Source organism: Rhinopithecus bieti, unplaced genomic scaffold (genome assembly GCF_001698545.2).
Source record: "Rhinopithecus bieti isolate Rb0 unplaced genomic scaffold, ASM169854v2 scaffold_2077, whole genome shotgun sequence".
Taxonomy (NCBI): domain Eukaryota; kingdom Metazoa; phylum Chordata; class Mammalia; order Primates; family Cercopithecidae; genus Rhinopithecus; species Rhinopithecus bieti.
Genome location: NW_016803882.1, coordinates 5,013,033 through 5,020,077, shown reverse-complemented (window position 1 = coordinate 5,020,077; position 7,045 = coordinate 5,013,033).

Here is a 7,045-nt window from a genome sequence, read left to right as displayed (position 1 = left end):
TCTCCTTTCTCAGGAACACTAATTATTATTAGGTTTGGCTGCTTGGAGACTTGATTCTTTTTATTTTTCAATCTTTTTTGTCTTAATCTGATTGAGTTAATTTAAAAGCCTTGCTTTTGAACTCTCAAATTCTTTCTTCCACTTGTTCTAATCTACTGCTGAAACTTTCCACTGCATTTTGCATTTTCCTAAGTGTGCATTTTCAAAAGTTCTGATTGTTTTTTCCTTATGATATCTATTCCTCTGGAAATTTTTCCATTTATATCTTGGATTTTTTTTTTTAATTTCTTTTCATTGGTTTTCACCTTTCTCCAGTATCTCCTTAATAATCAAGTTTCTGAATTCTTTATCTGGCATTTCAGAGATTTATTCTGGGTATTGATCCATTGCTGGGGAGCTAGTGTGATCTTTTGGGGGTACTATACAACCCTGTTTTGTCATATTACCAGAAGTACTTTTCTTGTTCCTTCTCATTTGGGTAGAATATTTCTTCAAATTGTCCTTGGATTTATTTTTGATTGAACTGTTTCCTCCTCCTCCTCCCCTCCTCCTTCTCCTTCCCCTCCCTCTCTTCCTCTTCTTATTCTTCTGACTTCAATGCTTATAATTTATTTTAGCCTAATTTGATTCTTGGTACTTGTAGGGATGAAGGTTCTGTATGAGTTCCTTATTATATAGAATTGTTGTGTGCTGGCTTTCCAAATTGCTGGTTGTAGTAGTTATGTACGTGGTGTGTGGACAAGTTCACTGTCTTCTATGGGATTGGAATGACAGGGATCTCTTGAAGCTTATCTCATTCTGTCATGGTGTATACTTTATTTATATATTTATTTACTTAATTTTTCCCTAGTATTTTATTTATTGAGTTGATGATTCAGGCTTCAGGCCAGTAGGGGAGGTATCTCTGGGTAGGCATTGGCTATAGCTAAGGCAAGTGGGTAGATGTAATACCCAATGGTGAGCAGAGGTCTCAATCCTGATGAAGGTGGCTGGAGGAGCTCTCAATTAGATGTACTGTGGTTTTGTCAGGGTAAAGGTTGGGAACTACCTCAGCTCCCCTGCAAGGTCAGCAGAAAAGCTATCTACCTACCAGTTTCACTCCTGTTCCAGTGTTCTGACTATTCAGATTACACAGGCACCTCCTTTCATCTGTAGGGATATCGATGTTCCAAGTAGAGAGGAATTGTGACTGCCTCTCATGCAGACCTAAATCTAGAGAGCATCTCTCTTGTGGGTCTGCAACCACACTGCATTCTCACAGGAGAAGCCCCAGCTGTGTCTGCAGTGGTATACAATGCAGGGAACAAGAACTCTTTCTCCAAGGCCCTTCACCATCACAGAGGCTGCCTGCCTGTTGGGGTAGAGATGCAGACTTTCCCTACTGTGTCCAGCACTGCAATTGTGTCTCTGCTATAAGAAACTTCCCACCAGCAAAAATATCTGGAACTCAAGGCCTGCTATTCAGATTCTACTGTCCCACAGGGTGTTCCTTTGATGAGGTACTCTCCCCCTTTCCCTAGGAATGGTACTTCCTGAGAGCCAGACTACAGTGATTCTTATTCTGGGTCTAGCCACCCAGTGGAGCTACCAGGCTCCAGGCTGGGGCTAGGTAATGCCTGCAAAGATTCAGTGATATGACTTGTCTTCAGGCCTAGCAGTGGATACCAGCAGAGGCTCTACCGGAGGTGGCAGGGGAGTGATGTAGACTCTGCGAGATTAATGGTTGTAGAAAGGATCTTAGTGTGTGTGCTGGCTTTTTTGAAGGCTGGTTATACTAGTTGTAAACTTGTCCTGTGGACAGACTCAGGATCTCTTGTTAGCCAGGGTGTTTCAGGCAGTAGTGTTACCTGAGATCCCACAGCCATTTTCTCCTTCCCAGGTACAGTGTTATTCCACCAAGAGGTGCTGTAAGGACCTGAGTTGGTTGGCCTCCAGCCAGGAGGTGGTGTTTTCAAGAGAGCACCAGCTTTGGTAGTAGCAATCGGATTTGAGCTTGCTGTAAGTTGTCCAGGGGAAGTATTCTGGTTTCTCAGGTGATGGGCAGGGCCACAAAGCCCCCAAAGGTTTATGTTCTTCATGTAAAGCTACAGGGTGGGTAGGGAAATGCCATCAGGTGGAGGCAGGATTAGGCAAGTCTGAGCTCAGACTCTCCTTGGGCAGGGCCTGTTGAGGCCACTGTTAGGGACAGAGGTGGTTCTCAGGCCACTGGGGTAATGTTCCAGAGAGGATTATAACTGTCTTTGCTGTGCAAAGGGAGTGGGAAGTAGTAGGCAATAGTAAGCCTCACCCAGCTTCCACACAGTTGGTGAGGCTGGTCTCACTCCTGCAATGCACCACCAACAGTGCCAGGTTTAGATCCAGGCAGCATATTCACAGAATTCAGACCTGCCCCAGGCCATAAACTCCCCTGCAGAGATAGCAAGCATGTCTTTCAGCCCTTATCCCTCCCCATCTGCTCACAAGGCCAGGCACTCAGCTCCTGCATTCATGTCTGCAGTGCAATTGCTTCTTACCCCTGGGTTCTGTTCAAGGGAGTTCTTACCCCTCAAAATTATATCACAAAATTCAATTGGAGGCTTCTTTCACCCTGCAACCCCTCCCTGTGTTCATCTGCTGACTTTCCTGAGGGTCTCCATGAGATATAGTTAGAAATGGCTTCTCTGGGCTCACACTGGAGACTGGGAATGCCTACAAGGCCTTTTGTGCTATGGCTTCTACTTATATATTTCATGCCACTCCCTAAATCTGTTCCAGCTCTGGGCAGGGATAAGATATTCTCCTCTGATTTGGATTTTCAGATTCCTTGGTAGGGATGTCTGCTCAGAGGCAGGCTCTCCCCCGTCCACACTCTGTTTTTTGCCTGTCTGACAGAGTAGGCTGCAGTCTGCTGCTTCTTTCAAAGGTTCTGTGGATACTTTCAGTTTTCCTGGTAAGTTTCCGTGGTGGTTTTGGGGGCAAAAAATCCAGTGTGAATCTCCCCACTATTCTGTCCTTCCAAGTGGGAGAGGCACACTCACACAGCCTCCTATCTGCCACCTTGGAAAAAAACACCGTAGTTATATTTTAAATAACTACAGCTCCTAATATTTTCTTCAACATCACAATTTTCCGAGCTGTTTTAATGACTGCTATTCCTACCCTCCAAAACTGAAAGAATTTCATGTTAGAAAACAATAATCTTTTCCGAACTTTTCTTTTCATAGTTGCACTATAACTGACCTTTCTGACTTTTAGGAAATATGTTCTTGTGCTTTAATAAAATAAAATAAACTTTAATGCTATTTTACTCACAGAAAGCTCATATTTCTAAGGTAAATGCCAGCAGGTTTCCTTCATAGCTGAAGGTAACATAGAAACTTGGCAAGTTCACAATTAACTAGATCAATGTGGTCAGTCAAACCAGAAAATGACAGTACCAAATTTATTTTATCATATTTCCATTTTCATTTTATTTTTCTGTTGAATGTTAGCTAAGCAGAAACAAAAGCTAAACTCTAACAAATTAGCTATGTGACCTTAGGGCAAGTATCTTTTCTTGGTACTCTCTGTACACATAAAATGAAAAAAAAAAAAAGTCTAGAAGTTCTTTAAAGTTCTTTGTATTTGTAGTATTGAACGATGATCTGAACCACTAGGAAATCTGCCAGATCCTAAGGCAAAATGAACCAGCCTATTCCCCTTTCTCTTACTGCATCTATAAGGGTAGAGTATATATTAGTGTATCTGCCCACCCAATTGATGAATTCGTATACTGCTCCAGTTGCCCCATGAAGGTAATACAGTGCCATAGAGATAATAAAATTATCTGATGACAGCCAGGCACGGTGGCTCACGCCTGTAATCCCAGCACTTTGGGAGGCTGAGGCGGGAGGATCACGAGGTCAGGAGATCAAGACCATCCTGGCTAACACGGTGAAACCCTGTCTCTACTAAAAATACAAAAATTTAGCCAGGCGCAGTGGTGGGCGCCTGTAGTCCCAGCTACTCAGAAGGCTGAGGCAGGAGAATGGCGTGAACCTGGGAGGCAGAGCTTGCAGTGAGTCGATATAGTACCACTGCAGTCTGGCCTGGGCAAAAGAGCGAGACTCTGTCTCCAAAAAAATAAAAATAAAAAAATTATCTGATGACATGGATGAGTAATATATTATCAAAACATGGCTCTAGTAACAGTACTCCTAAAAGCAGACCAACCATCTTTGAAAACAATAAATTTATGAAAAGTGTGACACAGTCACAGATGCTGCAAATCTTCCTTACTATCCAAATCCTGGAGGCTACGCAAAGGTATGCACTGTGAAGTCCCTTTTGTTCCTTACCCATTTTCCACGCCACATATTACAAACTGATATTTCATACATATCCACTCAATTCTTTGGTCAAAGCTCCTCTGCATCATCCAAGAGAGTTATAATGTTTACTTAACAGTAAGTACTAACAGCCTTAGGGCTGTGATCATTTTAAATTTTGTTTTAAAATCTTCTTCCATATTGATGCTCCTTCTCCTTTGTGTTTGTAAAATCTTCCTAATACTATCTAATACAGTTAGTTGGGTTTCTTTTTCCTTTAATTGGTTTTTCTTAAAATGGAGTAGTATGTTCTAATATTTAGAAAAGATTTTCATACATAGAAATATCAATAAATAGTTCAAAATAGTATCCTAAGCTGTGTGCAACAGAAGGCACCTATAGCCTTAGCGACTCAGGATGAGGTGGAAGAATCATTTGAGCCCAGGAGTTCAAGACCAGTTCAAGACCACCCCGGACAAAATAGAAAGACCTCATATCAAGGAGAAAAAAATAGTGTTCTAAAAGTATAACAAAAATTCATATATTCATCATAGGAAATTAAACATCTCAGCAGTCCCACTCATTTCACGTAAGTGCTTTCCCACATGTTGTTTTATTTAATCCTTACAACAAATCTAAAATTTACGAAGCAAGTACTTGTATCTCCATTTTACAAGTAAAAAAATAGAGCAACAACACAATGAAAAAAGATAACTAGAGGCCAATGTCCCTGATAAACATATATACAAAATTCTGAATGAAATACCAGCAAACCAAATCCAACAGCACATCAAAAAGTTCATTCACCATGATAGAACAGGTTTTGTTCCTGGGATGCAAGGTTGGTTCGACATATGCAAATCAATAAATATAATTTACCACATAAACATAATTAAAAGCAAAAACCATGTGATTATCTCAATAGATATGAAAAAAAAACTTTTGATAAAATCCCACATCCTTTCGTGATAAAAATTGTCAAGGAACTAAGCACTGAAGGAACATACCTTAAAATAATAACTGTCATCTATGACAAGCCACAGCTAATATCATAATGAATGGGCAAAAACTGGAAGCATTACGCTTGAGAAATGGAACGAGACAAGGATGCCCACTCTCACCACTCCTATTCAATATAGTGCTGGAAGTGTTAGGCAGAGTAATCAGGCAAGAGAAAGAAATAAAAGACATCCAAATTGGAAACAAAGAATTCAAACTATCTCTCTTTACAGATGCTTTAATTCTATACCTAGAAGACCACAAAGACTCCTAAGCAAAAAGAACAAAGCCAGAGGCATCACTTTACTCCACTTCAAACTACATTACAAGGCTACGGTAACCAAAACAACACGTTACTGGTACAAAAACAGACACATAGACCAATGGAAGAGAATAGAGCACTCAGAAATAAAACTCCATAGCTACAACCATCTAATATTTGACAAAGTTGACAAAAATAAGCAATGGGGAAAAGACTCCTTATTCAGTAAGTGGCAATGGGATAGCTTGCTAGCCATATGTAAAAGAATGAAACTGGACCCCTAATTTTCACCATATACAAAAAAAAAAAAAAAAAAAAAAACTCAAGATAAATTAAAGGTTTAAATGTAAGACCTCAAACTATAAGAATCCTAGAAGAAAACCTAGAAAATAGCATTCTGCACATCAGCCTTGGGAAAGAATTTATGCCTAAGTCTTCAAAAGCAATTGCAACAGAAACAAAAATTGGTAAGTGGAACTTAATTAAACTAAAGGGCTTCTACACAACAAAAGAAACTATGAACAAAGTAAACAGAAACCTACAAAATGGGAGAAAATATTTGCAAACTATGCATTTGACAAAGGTCTAATGTACAGAATCTATATGGAACTTAAACAGTAATCAAAGAAACAAATAACCCCATTAAAAAATGAGCAAAAACATGAACAAAAACTCAAAAGAAAACATAAAAGTAGCCAAACATATTTAAAAAAAAGTTCCACATCACTAATTACCAGAGGAAAGCAAATCAAAACCACAATGAGATACCATCTCACACCGATCAGAATGGTTATTATTAGAAGGTCAAAAAACGATAGATGTGGAGAAACAGGAACACTTATATACTGTTGGTGGGAGTGCAAATTCATTCAGTCACTGTGGAAAGCAGTTTGGAGATTTCTCAAATAAAACAGAACTGCCACTCAACCCAGCAACTTCATTACCGGGTATACATCCAAAGGAAAATAATTTGTTCTACCAAAATGACACATGCATTCACATGTTCATTGTTGTGCTATTCACAATAGCAGATGTGGAATTAACCTAGGTGCCCATAAATGGTAAACTGGATAAAGAAAATGTGAGATATATAGATATAGAATATAGATATATAATGGAATATTAAGCAGCCATAAAAATAAAAATGAAATAATGACCTTTGCAGCAACATGGATGCAACTAGAGGGCATTATCCTAAGAGAATTAATGCAGGAATAGAAAATCAAATACTACATGTTCTCACTTATAAGTGGGAGCTAAATACTGGGTACTCATGGGCAGAAAGATGGTAACAACAGATAGTGGGGACTACTAGAGGAGGGCAAGAGGCAAGGGATTAAAAACCAACTATTGGCACATGCTCAGTATTTGGGTGATGGGATCATTTGTTACCCAAACTTCAGCATCATGTAATGTACCCAGATAACAAACCTGCACATGTACCCCATGAATCTAAAATTATTGTTGAAAAAACAAAAAACTTCAACACCTCTGAGTC